This window comes from Oncorhynchus clarkii, chromosome 23 (assembly GCF_045791955.1).
Source record: "Oncorhynchus clarkii lewisi isolate Uvic-CL-2024 chromosome 23, UVic_Ocla_1.0, whole genome shotgun sequence".
Taxonomy (NCBI): Eukaryota; Metazoa; Chordata; class Actinopteri; order Salmoniformes; family Salmonidae; genus Oncorhynchus; species Oncorhynchus clarkii.
Window position 1 is genome coordinate 1,938,369 of NC_092169.1, and position 14,993 is coordinate 1,953,361.

The following is a 14,993-nucleotide window of genomic DNA, read 5'->3' on the forward strand; positions in this document are numbered from 1 at the left end:
TATTTGGCTACGTTTAGCAAATATTATTTTACTATATCAATTTGAATGGGATTACGTGCAATTCTGCTATGTGTACTGTATAATTGTAGCTAAGCTTGCTGTTATCATGCTTTTAAATAGTACCGCTCTAGCTAGCAGCACACATGGCTCCAAATTGCAGACATGCTGACTAACTTTGTTTGATAACCTGTATAACAGTAGCTAGCAACAAAAGGCAACTGTAGCTATGCTTGTAGTTATTACTATTATAATGGGTGGTAATGAGCAGTTATCAGTTTATTTTACTATTTGTGGTTGTATTCAGTGACTTGCTAGCCAAACATCCGTTATAGGCATGTGTAGCTAAGTAAATTCTCCAGGGTATGTTGTGGCATTTAGCTAAGATGCTGTTAGCTAGCATCGCACTATCTAGCATGGTGTTAGTTAGGACGGTTAAGACACGTGGCCGAATTTGCACATGTGTTGGTTAGTTAAAGTGCGTTTAGTAAGCCTGGTGCTACATAGCGCATGGTCAGAATTGCTCATGTGCTGATAAGAGTTGCTTGTTGGCTAGCTTGGAAATAGTTTGATAACCTGCATAATAGTACAAAGGAAAGATGTTTGCTAGCCATGCTTCTAGTTATTATTGGGTTTTAAACCCTCATTTTTTCCAAAAATATATTATTTAAAACCTAAGAATATTTCAATGATTTAAATTAATTAGCCTAATCTTGCAAGTATTAATGTTGGCATATTTTGTTAGTTTGGGTGTATTGAGATGTTATGTTAAACCATGTTATAAAAATGCATTTGGTAGTTAATAGATTTACCTAGACAGCACTTATATCTTGAATTTTTAACCAATTTCAGAATTTGCTAATTAACATGAACTAAAGTGAATATATATATATTTTTTAAAGGTTTATGTAAACATTATTTTTTTAGATGATTGGAAATCCAAAAGCATTATTCTTCAATGGATGAAATGGAACTGTAAGTACTGCAGATTTGACACATCAAATCAACGCATCCTTATTAGACATTACAAATTGAAGCATGGTCATGATGCAAGATACATTGATGGATACATTGCCATGTATCCATCAAGACTGTCAGTGCACCTTTAAAACAGAAATGGCACTCAAGAAGCATTTGACTCAACACTGAAGAAACAGTTACTGCTTGTATAAAATGTGACCTCTGTAATTTTTTTGAGCCCTGTAATGTTAAGCAGTACTTTTCTCATTTGAGAAGTCATTTCAAGAATAAGGATTATATGCAAGAAGAGATTCAGAAAATAAGTCCTGACTGAGTAACTGTTGATGCATCAATGATGACTACTTTCTCATTAACTTTAAGAAGGAGATTGTGGAAGATGAGCCCCTTGTGATTGACATCAGATCTAGATGGCCAGCGCTGTTCACAGACAGAAAAGTAAGTGCTTATGTAAAATCTGCAAAAGGTCCAATAAGATTTGTGGTTGTTGAAATTAACCCTTTCACATACAGTGGTCCCTGAAGCATAGGATCACACCCGTGTGATTAGAACACTCATTTAGAATGCTCGTTTAGAACTGCAGTTTCAAATGACGCAACAATCAGCGTTTGAGCTGGCCACACTTTTTTCAGAAACTATTTACACAAACACAGTCCTTACAAAGTTATGTCCGGAATGTCAGCAGTTTATTTTTGGATGCAATGTTCAGATATTCACAGAAGTGTGTATATATAGCATAACACAATCATCCTAACTGGAAAAATGTAGGCTACATTTGTCCTAGCGCTGAGGAAAGATTGACCCAACACAAGCAGTCATATTTTCTACCACCAAACTTGTAGCCATTGAGAACCCTGAATCTGAATTTCCCTTGTCCACTGACGAAGTACCAGGTCCCTTTGAAGATGCTGGTGGTGATGGAGGCAGACCGACAGTGGATGAAGTACAGGAGTTCTGTGGTAGCTGGAAGGCCACCAGTCATTTCACCCCTCCTGGCCCTGCTGTTTGCTTTGACAAGTCCCAGTCTGGAGTGCAACGCCCCTTGCCATTTTCAACTGAGGCAGTGCTTCAAGTTGTTTCTGACAGAGGAGTTGGTGGGAAACATAGTAGAGGAGACCAATCACTATGTCTTGGAGCTACAGGAGAAGAGAGAGCCAGGAGTGAGGGGGAAACTCGCTAAATGGGTGACAACCACAATTAGTGAAATGTATACCTTCTTGGTGACAGTCCTTCTCATGGGAATAGTAAAGAAGAACTCCCTAAGAGAATACTGGAGCACAGATCCTATGTTTGCAACTCCTTTCTTTTCCCAAGACCGCTTCCTAGTTCTGCTGCGATGCCTGCATTTCGTCAACAATGCTACTGCCATCCTAAGTGACCCGTTATACAAAATAAGAAATGTTCTTATCAGCCTGCCATCAGCATTTGGTCGGGTCTTTGTGCCATACAAGGACCTATGCATTGATGAGTCCCTGATGTTATGGAAAGGTAGGCTGGCGTTCCGTCAATATATTCCCTCCAAAAGGCACAGGTTTGGGGTCAAGTTCTTTGTCATGTGCGACGTGAAGACAGGATTTGTCCAGGATATTATAGTTTACACAGGGTCCACCACTGACATCAAACATTATGAGGGGCTTGGGGTGTCAGGGTCCGTGGTGATGACCATGCTGGCTCCTCATCTCGGCAAGGGACACACTTTGTACGTGGACAATTGGTACAGCAGTCCCACACTCTTCCAGCATCTGCTCTCCAACAGCACAGGGGCCTGTGGCACAGTCAGGTCGAACAGGAAGGGGATGCAGGAAGATGCAGAGAGGGGAGGTGGAGTTCCAGGAGAACAGTCAACAGCTGGCAGTAAAGTGGCATGACAAACGAGACGTCCATGTCCTGCATAAGACGGACATGATAAACAGCTTTGTGGAATGCACTCGGGAAACGAACAAGTGGTATAAGAAGATATTTTTCCATCTGATCGACACTGCTGTCCTCAACGGTAGCATAGTTCACCGCCAACTAACAGGTGAGATGATTACTGAACAAGGTATTTTTGTAATTGGGATGTACAGTTCACATACAAAAATCCATTATGCAATTATAGTGACAATATCTCACCCAGTGCCTCATCATCCTCTTAAGTTTCCTCATCCTCCCCACTCCCCCATAGGTCAAGTAATTAGCTACCAAAAATACAGAGAGAACCTCATGAGAGAGCTGCTAGAGGAGCACCACATCCCTCGGCGCCCATTCACTGGGGGCCGTCCTGCTGCAGACAATCCCCTACGCCTCACTGCACGGCATTTTCCCTGCAAAGTCCCTCAAACTGCTTCTCAAGGTAGTCGCACACGGAGGCATTGCAAAGTCTGCCTGTCTAGCGCCAGGAGAAGTAAGCAGAGGAAGATGACAAAATACATGTTTAGCTTGTGATACACCTCTATGTATTTCACCATGCTTTGAGGAATATCACATGCTCAAGCATTATTGAGCACATCTGCAGCAATAAGTGACTGACTGACCTGACAGGTGACTTGACGGGTGACCTGCCATGATACTATGCCTTTAGAGATGGGGGTGGAAATGCAGTGGTTGTTCAGTCACTGCATGGATATTAAATATGGGTTATGCATATTCAGTTTTTTGTCCTCTAGTAAAACAAGTTGTTGAACCAACTACCAATACTGCAATAAAATAGATGACTATTACATATTGGCATATGTTTTCTTGCTGTGTTTTCATCCAGTAAAACTGTTAAGGAGTGTACGTTAGCATACAAAAGCTGTCCTCATTCTTCAGCTCCAAAGATGTCCAGCTCCAGTTATGATATTGGCAAATAATGTTTGTGATTTCTGAAAGTACAGAATAAAGAGGAATTACTAATTAGAATACGATATAGCAATAAAACAGTACTACAAAGTAACATAACATAAATTAACAGTAAGAAACTAACTTTTGAGCTCCACAAGGGGGCAGGGCTATGCTGAATAGACCAAATAAACCATGGTCATATATTTTTATTTTATTTAACTAGGCAAGTAATTTAAGAACAAATTATTTACAATGATGGCCTACACCAGCCAAACTCAGACAACGCTGGGCCAATTGTGCGCTGAACTATGGGACTCCCAATCACAGCCAGTTGTGATACAGCCTGGATTTGAACCAGGGTGTCTGTAGTGATGCCTCTAGCACTGAGATGCAGTGCCATAGACCGCTGCGCCACTTGGGAGTCATAAAGCCAGGGTAGCTTCAAAATACAACACAAGCTAATAGTTCTCTGACGCAACTAGCATTGTTTTACAGAGCTAATAGAATAATGTAGCTACGTAAGCATGATTGACTATAACACCATAAAGGTAATAAAATGAGTAACGTTACCTCACGTGTCCACGGTGATAAAGAATATACACAAATATATTATGCTCCATACATACAGTACGCTACAATAGAAATGGAAAATGTGAACACGTGAGCAGATCCTGTTCTGACGGGAGATGAGCAAATGTCTGCACAAACAATTGGGAAGTGCTTGGGGAATTTTGTCCGTGTCAGAAATATCCCAAAAATGTAATTGTCCGCAAAAGTAAAAATGACTATTTTTATGTGAATGAATGAGGCGGAACACACCGAAATTCAAACTGTTTTTAGAAAATAAAAACTTGTTAGAAAATCATTTGCAATTGAAGTTAAAACAACCTATAAATATAAACAGGCTGCGTGCTTTAGTTTGAGGGCAGCGCGGATAAAATGTACTGTTACGTATCAATCACATTCTGGAATGGAGAGGACATTCTAACATCACGTGCATAAAAAAACTCACGCTGGGGCGACCGTGCACTTTAAAAATAATTTTAAAAAAAAATAAAAAATCCCCTTTTTCGTGGTATCCAATAGTTGTAGTAGCTACTATCTTGTCTCATTGCTACAACTCCCGTACGGGCTCGGGAGAGACGAAGGTTGAATGTCATCCGATACTGCAGCCGTACTGCTTCTTAACACAGCGCGCATCCAACCCGGAAGCCAGCCGCACCAATGTGTCGGAGGCTACACCTTGCACCCGGCAACCTTGGCTAGCGCGCACTGCGCCCGGCCCGCAGGAGTCGCTGGTGCGCGATGAGACAAGGAGATCCCTAAGGACCAATCCCTCCCTAACCCGGACGACGCTAGGCCAATTGTGCGTCGCCCCACGGACCTCCCGGTCGCGGCCGGTTACGACAGAGCCTGGGCGCGAACCCAGGGACTCTGATGGCACAGCTGGCGCTGCAGTACAGCGCCCTTAACCACTGCGCCACCCGGGAGGCCCAGTGCACCTTTTTAATACACTGCTCAAAAAAAAATAAAGGGAACACTTAAGGGAACACTTAAGGTTAAACAACACAATGTAGCGCCAAGTCAATCACACTTCTGTGAAATCAAACTGTCCACTTAGGAAGCAACACTGATTGACAATACATTTCACATGCTGTTGTGCAAATGGAATAGACAACAGGTGGAAATTATAGGCAATTAGCAAGACAATAAAGGAGTGGTTCTGCAGGTGGTGACCACAGACCACTTCTCAGTTCCTATGCTTCCTGGCTGATGTTTTGGTCACTTTTGAATGCTGGCGGTGCTTTCCTCCTAATGCAAGACAATGCTAGACCTCATGTGTCTGGAGTGTGTCAGCAGTTCCTGCAAGAGGAAGGTATTGATGCTATGGACTGCCCGCCCGTTCCCCAGACATGAATCCAATTGAGCACATCTGGGACATCGTGTCTCGCTCCATCCACCAAAAGTTGCACCACAAACTGTCCAGGAGTTGGCGGATGCTTTAGTCCAGGTCTGGGAGGAGATCCCTCAGGAGACCATCCGCCACCTCATCAGGAGCATGCCCAGGTGTTGTAGGGAGGTCATACAGGCACGTGGAGGCCACACACACTACTGAGCCTCATTTTGACTTGTTTTAAGGACATTACATCAAAGTTGGATCAGCCTGTAGTGTGGTTTTCCACTTTCATTTTGAGTGTGACTCCAAATCCAGACCTCCATGGGTTGATAAATTTGATTTCCATTGATCATTTTTGTGATTTTGTTGTCAGCACATTCAACTATGTAAAGAAAAGTTAATAAGAATATTTCATTCATTCAGATCTAGGATGTGTTATTTTAGTGTTCCCTTTATTTTTTTGAGCAGTGTATAATGATTGTTGTAGAAAGAGCTGATTGCCAAAACAGCACAGAATGATAGATGAGGCTTTACATTGTTTCCCCCCTCATTTTCAGTGTTGGATGACCATGGGCCTTTGTGGCGTTATAGCGGACAATCAATAGTTTTTTGCAAATAGGAAAAGTACAGACCATGTTATACCTCAACTAAGAACGCATTCTATCTAGACCTGGGAGCAATCATGGTTGACTGATGTGCTTGAGGACCATGCTTGTTTCCTGACGCAACGCTCTTGCTCACGAGGCTACCTGACACCCCACTTGCCTGCATCAATATGCAACAGTACATTTGCAGACAGTGTCACAGAAATTTTTTTTGAGGATGTTTTGTAGGGCAATGCCTCTAATCTTTGCCTATTTTTGTTCTGTTTTTCAGAAGACAACTGATTCAGAGGAAGGCACCCGCGGAGTGAAAATCGGTGTCGTTGTGGATGGAGCTGAAGCAGGTGACCCAATGCCAGCTTACAATGTGGATATTGCCCTTGTGATGGAAGAGCAGGTGATCGATCGTACATGAGCTTCACAATGTCCCAAATGCCTTTGCCACTTTGATTGGACTTCTTTAATGTCTGAATATGGATTACTCAAAAATGTTTGAGGTCTACTTTTGAGGTAGTTCAGAAAATATTCTTGAAGATTGGTGCAGAAAAGTACAGCAAAGGTCCATAGGCTGAACCGTCTTCTTCGTTAAGACAACTAATTAGTGTGTTTTTGTTTTACTCGCAGTAGTTGAGTTCATTCCTCGGACAACGATGCTGTTATTTGCCTAAATCTTACAAATCTCAGTTTTGGGAAGACTTAAATTACCCTATTTTTATGTGTGACCTTCAGTCTACAAACTGAAGGTCAAAAAAGTGCATTCTGAAAAAGTTTGACAAAACATTTATCTTTATAAAAAAAAATCTTAGCTGATATTGGTTAAGACCAATTAGTGACAGCAGAATTTGGATTCCTATTTAAATGCAACCAAAGACATGCACCTAAAAACATGCATTGTTAGATTTTTTTTCTCATGACAATCCAAATGCGTTCTAGGGAACAATACATCGTTGCAAATGTATTTGTTTGTTAATACATAGTGTAATAAATGTTCTGAAATACACGATAGGATTATTTTGCACTTAACATGTCACATGCCTAGCTCAGACAATTTTATGTCAACTTTAAATCTAGTTATCTTAACTGTTACTAGTTATGATAACTTTATTAAAAGTTGACATAACAAAATTGGAAAAAGTTTAAACTCAGAATAGTAAGTTATAATGGCAAATGGTTAACTATTTTATAAATTAAAGTAAATGGCTTTAGTTCAGATAACTAGCTTTAAGGTTGTTTTCAACTTATTTCCAGTCATCTAGTTGCGTTGCCTTTTTCATGCTCAGAGCACATAACATGTCACGTTACCCTTGCTTAGACAATTCTGTTATGTAACCTTTAAATGTAGGTATGAAAACTGTATTACTAGTTACAATAACTTAATTGCAAGTTGACTTAACAAAATGTGAAATTAATTCAACTAATTCAAAACTAAAAATATTCGGTTATACTGACATGATGATGTGGACTTAAATTTTTTTTATTTGTCAACAGTAATGTAGCTTTAGTTATTAGAACTCCACATTTGGTAACATAAAGGTTTGTTTTTTCAAATAATGTTAAATGAACAATTAACAAACGTCAAATTAACCGTCTATTATTAGTCAAAATAAATGTAATAAAAGCTAGGGTAAAGTGAAATGTGAAGTACTCTGAGCTTGAAAAAGGCAATGCAACCAGATCACTGGAAATAATAAGTTGAAACAACAAATCATTTTTATAGCCTACTTGGTCCCTTCGTGACAATTTCAACCCTTTCAATGACTCCAACATCCTTAAGAAGCTAGAACACTAAGCACATTCTGGACCATTTGTTCCTGAACTTGTTTTTATGTAGCCTACTCTTGTATTTTTTGGGTTATTTAAATGAAATGTTTTAGACGTATACTTATTTTTGCCCCCTTGTTTTCTTTTTAGTTAAGCTTTTTTGACATGTTTTATAGTGATTGGTTAGTGTAAAAATTAAATACAAGGCAAATGCATTCGTTAAAACAAATAGATAGTAGAAATGACAGGCCTAGGTATTGTATAGGCTGTTTTTAGCCTTCATCCTTTATGACCATATGAACAAAATTATATACAATATTCTGCCCATATTAACAAATTTATGTAGGCCTAGGCTACAATATTTTGTACATATGAGCACATTTATTTTAGGCCATAACTGAACCAATTCTTGTAGGCTCTATATACAATATTCTGCCCATATGAACAATAGAATATGTGTAGCTAAATATTTTTTAATGAGAAGCAGACTCATGAACACAATCATGCAATAGTAAACATACAACATTTCACATTCTTTAATATCAGACTCATAAACACAATCACGCAATAGGCTACAGCTTGCTTCACAGCTTCCCCAGGAAACTCAACATATTGTACCCTCATGTGGATGAAAGGGTAGCGGAGGAGGGAGTTAACTTCTGCTGCAGTGTTTGCTTCGATGTGAGAGAGAGATCGTCAAGGACTCCAGTCACCCGAGCCACAGAGTTAACTCCGGGTCTCGTACCAACAGGATCCGAGAGAGATTCTACCACCAGGCCATCATTCAGACCGCTTATAAGCTAAACCTAGTTGTCTCCCTGCACAGTCCTGCACCTTAGAGACTATTTGTGACTTAGAAATTAATTGCACACAGAGGCAGGCGATATGCACATGCGCATACTGCAGTGGGAGTGAGTAGCTTAGTTTTGTACTGACAACAATGTGGTTATGTAGAAGTCAGACAAAGTTCATTAAGCCTCTAAAATGGATAGATCAATATATGCATGGGCACAATTTTCACTGGGACGGGGACCCCCACCATTCTAAAATGGCAACTGTATTCCCCTGTTTTATCATTGCAGTGTGATATAGGGTTGTGCGATATTATGATCTAATCGGAAATCCACGATGTTTCAAATCACATTTTATTGGTCACATATACGTGTTTAGCAGATGTTATTGCGGGTGTAATGTATAACGCTCGAAGAGTGATGAGTGTGGAGTCAGGCGCAGAGAGTAGAAGATTAGAGGGAAAAACACTTTAATGTCCAAAAACAGGAACACGTACAATGGGTGACGCCGAACACAGGCTTAAAACACAACCCGAGTACCACTGGTATATATCGGACAGCGAAAACCCAACAATAATCAAATGCACCTCTTACATAAACAGCAACAAGCCCGCACAAACACAAGCGGGCTAATCTAACTTAAATAACCCCAACAATGAACTGGTGAAAACAATTAGACAAAACCAAACGAAAAGGGATCGGTGGCAGCTAGTAGACCGGCGACGACGACCGCCGAGCGCCACCTTTGGTGATATTCGTGACATAATGCTTGTGCTTCTAGCTCTGACAATGCAGTAATATCTAACAAGTGATATCTAACAGTTTCACAACATATACCCCAAATACATGTACATCTAAGTAAGGAATGGATTAAGAATATATATACTGTACATATACACTATTGTTCCAAAGTTTGGGATCACTTAGAAATGTTGTTTCTGAAAGTAAAGCAAAAAATAGTCTATTACAATAACATCAACTTGATCAAAAATACAGTGTAGACATTGTTGATGTTGTAAATGACTTGTAGTTGGAAACGGCAGATTTTTTTATGGAATATCTACATAGGCATACAGAGGCCCATTATCAGCAACCATCACTCCTGTGTTCCAATGGCACGTTGTGTTAGCTAATCCAAGTTTACCATTTTAAAGGGCTAATTGATCATTAGAAAACCCTTTTGCAATTATGTTAGCACAGCTAAATACTGTTCTGATTTAAAGAAGCAATACGACTGGCCTTCTTTAGACTAGTTGAGTATCTGGGGCATCAGCATTTGTGGGTTCAATTACAGGCTCAAAATGGCCAGAAACAAAGAACGTTCTTCTGAAACTTGTCAGTCTATTCTTGTTCTGAGAAATGAAGGCTATTCCATGTGAGAAATTGCCAAGAAACTGAAGATTTCATACAACGCTGTGTACTACAGCGCATTCAGGCTCTAACCAGAATAGAAAGAGTGGGAGGCTCCAGTGCACAACTGAGCAAGAGGAAAAATACATTAGTGTGTCTTGTTTGAGAAACAGACACCTCCACAAGTCCTCAACTGGCAGCTTCATTAAATCGTTCCCAAAAAACACCAGTCTCAACGTCAACAGTGAAGAGGCGAATGTCAACGGTGGATGTAGCTGGTGCATGGAAGTCAGGCACAGGAGAGCAGAGATGAGTGAACACAAAGTACTTTACTGAGGCAAATAGTAAGACCAGAACGCAACAGCGTCACCAACACCAAATGCCCAAAACAAGTAAGGCAGCACAAAGTACCACAAGCAAAGTACAAAGTACCGGCTGCCACAAAACACAGGTACATACATAAAACCTGGCGCTAACCAGCCGGAAGCGTGCCAACCTGGACAATAAACAATACCCGACACAGACATGGAGGGAACAGAGGGCTAAATACACATAGTAATTATGAGGAGATGTAAACCAGGTGTGCAGGAAAACGAGACAAAACCAATGGAAAATGAAAGGTGGAGCGGCGATGGCTAGAAGACCAGTGACGTTGACCGCCGAATGCCGCCGAACAAGGAGAGGGACTGACTTCGGTGGAAGTCGTGACAGCGACTCTGGGATGCTGGCCTTCTAGGCAGAGTTGCAAAGAAAAAGCCATATCTGTCCAGTGTCTGTTCTTAATGTTTTCTTTTTATTGGCCAGTCTGATATATGGCTTTTTCTTTGCAACTCCGCCTTAGAAGGCCAGCATCCCAGGGGTTGCCTGTTCACTATTGATGTTGAGACTGGTGTCAAGAAGACTGCCAAGTGATGGAGAACATGCGCACTCGATCTCAGTTGAAATTGTCTGAAATCACCATTGAAAGGGTCTCGTATCAAATCAAAATCAAATCCAATTTTATTTGTCACATGCACCGAATACAACAGGTGTAGACCTTAAAATCAAATGCTTACTTACAGTGCCTTAACCAATAATGCAGTTTTAAGAAAACATTTAAAATATTATAAATAATTAAGGAGCAGCAATAAAATAGGGAGGGAGGCTATAGGGAGGCTATATAAAGGGGGTTCCGGTACAAAGTCAATGTGCCGGGGGCAACAGTTAGTCGAGGTAATTGAGGTAATATGTACATGTAGGTAGAGGTAAAGTGACTATGCATGGATAATAAACAGAGTAGCAAGCTGCGGGGGTGGAGTGGGGACAATGCAAATAGTCCGGGTGGCCATTTGATGAACTGTTCAAGAGTTTTATGGCTTGAGGGTAGAAGCTGATAAGAAGCATTTTGGGGAGGCAAGTTATTGGATAAGAAATGACCAATTAGGTATTTTCTTGATTTCGGCCCACATAATTCCATTTTAATCAGTTATCTGTATTACTTTATCATATTGTATAATGGAAGGGATTTTTTTTGCTCTGGCCAACATTGTTGTTGTATACTAACATTAACCTTAGCTTGTTGGTTCCTGTGAGAGTGTAGGCCTTTTAGCTAGCTGTTTAAAAATATACTCGCTGTTGTTATCATTTATGTAAAAAGACGATCCATAATATCAATCGTGTAAGCACATGGAAATACTTTTTAGCAATTTATTTATTTATTTCAGATTCATAACTTAAATGGCAGGCTGTGTGTGATGGACTGTTAAATTCAATCTCCCATCATTCCGTAGTACCTGAACTGACCTTGTTGTCATTTGTAATAAATCAACTTAATTATGTTGAGTTCTGCACCAACCTTAAGAAAAACAATTACTACTACTCTGCATATAATGTATAATAATATAATAAACAATTGTATTCTGCATTTTAATTAGATCTGTAATAGTGTAGCTAGTTTATTTATTGGCCTGTGTGTGTCCAATAGAAAAATTACTGTAAGAATTAGTATTAGTTGCTCAGTGAAACATTGTTGACAGTATATTGAGATGATATTCACAGTGTACTCAGAAAAAAAGTTATTTGGGGCACCATTTGTGCCTGTAGGGGAACCCTCTTAAAAAAAAGGTTCTACATCGAACCATTTTAAATCAGATAAAACTCTTCCTTTCTGAGAATGTAGATTATTCATTGTCCCACAGCTCACTGTCTTTATTGATGATCAGGTAAAACACAGAATGACTGATGTAGCCTAAGTTTGTGCACTGGGACAGCATCAGGGGACTAGACTGGGAAGGCTTCATGTCCAAGGCAACAGGGATGTGACCCGGCAATAGTGTAACCAATAACACTATATGACTTTGGCAAGACTGCCCTATAAAAGCAAAATCATTAACTATGAATTTGGTAAAACATATTTGATCTGTTGAAATGGTTTCCTGACACAAGAACAAGCCAGTTGATCAGAATATATCATGGATTATCAGAAATTGCTGTCTGTCTAGACAGAAAAATAACATGAAGTCAGATTTTGCAGTAGAAAAAAGGCAGAAGTGTAGAGCAGAAGTGAGCCTAATAATAATATCTTACTATCAATATATAGCAACTATACAATAAAATATAGGTCTACAACATTTTACAATCATGGAGGTACCCAGTAGGCTACCCCTCAAGTATGGTCATACATTACATTTTTTTAAACTATTGCACCAGTTGAGTACTTTAGCATTACAAGCCAGTTGCTAAAAGTACTCCTAGGGTCATTGGAAGTACTATACAGATATCCAGTTTCTGTCTGGTTCTCTGCTCTGTCATGACCACTAGAGAGTCTGGAGTCAGGCCATAAACTAACTCCAATAATTGAATCTGCTTTCTTAATCCGTTTATTGATCTTGTTCCTGATGTGGACAATTTAATATCCAAAGTAACCCTCTACTTCATTCTGGAATTATAATTCACATAATATGACATAATGGTATGAGTATGATATTAAACAATTAACCTAGGTTTGTATTCATATTGACAGATTATATAGATGCACATTGTCCTCAATTTCAGAAATACTGGGATCAACAAAAAACCCTTGAGAGGGGCCCCACAGCCTTACAAAGAATGAAAAAAATGGAGGCTTGAAAAAAATCAAACAAGGGGGTTCAGGATTGATGCTGAATTAGTCAGACTGGATAATGTTGCGGGGCAGTAGGTAGTCTAGTGGTTAGAGTGTTAGACTAGTAACCAAAAGGTTGCAAGATCAAATCCCTGAGCTGACAAGGTAAAAAATCTGACGTTCTGCATCTAAACAAGGCAGTTTACCTACTGTTCCTAGGCATTGAAAACAAGAAATTGATCTTAACTGACTTTCCTAGTTAAATAAATAAATGTAAAAATAATGCATACCTCCATCTGAGTGAAAATATCATAGTCACAAGCATATCTGTTGATATTTTGTTTGTTGAGGCAGTCTGGAAAAATATTTTATATCCATGAGCAAGGAGACTTGAGTGACTTTCCTTGGAAATTGTACAGAAATATGACAATAATATTTAGTGGTTTCAGCTTCTTAGTCTAAAAGGCAGCAGGGTCCCCATCCTGCTTCTTGGGAAAAAGGAGGGGTGGATTTAAAGCCCAGGTCCTCACTCCCCCTAGGAACCTGTCAGAGGAGAAGACGGGGGCTCACACTGCCCTTTTATTTGTGTTTGAGAAGTTACACTACTTTTAAGTATACTTGATTGATATACACTGAGTGTACAAAACATTATGAACACCTGCTCTTTCCATGACATAGACTGACCAGGTGAATGCTATGATCCCTTATTGATGTATTTGCAACGGTTCCGTAACTGCCGACCCCAGGGAGACGGGAAGCAAGTCCCGGGTGAGGATTTAATAATAAATAGACATGAAACTGGACAAGAACAGCGTCTGGACAAGAGAAACAAAACATGAATGCAGAGACAGGAATGAAACTGCGGAAGTGACAGATATAGGAGAGGCAATCAATGACGTGATGAATTCCAGGTAAGTCCGATGAAGTGCATAACGATGGTGACAGGTGCGTGTAATAATGAGCAGCCTGGCAACCTCAGAAGGGGGAGCGGGAGCAGACGTGACTACCCCCCGCTCTAGGGGCGCCACCTGGCGGCCTACCTGGGCAAGTCTGACGAGGTGCGGGAGCCCAACAAGCTGGCCGAGGCGCGGGAGCCCAACGGGCCGGCTGAGGCATGGTGTGGGAGCCTGCCGAGGCTTGTGAGCCAGCTGAGGCGGTTGAGGTGCGGGAGCCTGACAAGCCGGCCAAGGGAGGCCGACGTGCCCGGCCGAGGCGCGGGAACTCGACGGGCCAGCTGAGACATGGCGTGGGAGCCTGCCGAGCCAACCGAGGCTTGTGAACCAGCTGAGGCATGGGAGACTGACGAGCTAGCTGAGGCATCCCCGGTTGCAGCGGCCGACGTCACCAACAAGAACAAAAAAACACTCACAAAAAAACACTCCCTGATGCTTTCAATTGTGGTGTCTGCATTCTGTAACGGTTCAATAACCACAGACGCTGGGAGACAGGAAGCAAGTACTGGGTAAGGATTTAATAATTAATAGACATGAAACTAAACAACAGCATCTGGACAAAAGAAACAAAACAACATCAATGCAGACACGGGAATGAAACTGAGGAAGTGACGTGATGGAGTCCAGGTTAGTCGATGAAGCGCTGGTGCTCGTAACGATGGTGACAGATGTGCGTAATGATGAGCAGCCTGGTGACCTCGAGCACCAGAGAGGGTGAGCAGGAGTTACAGTATTTGTTATGGATCCCCATTAGTTCCTACCAAGGCAGCAGCTACTCTT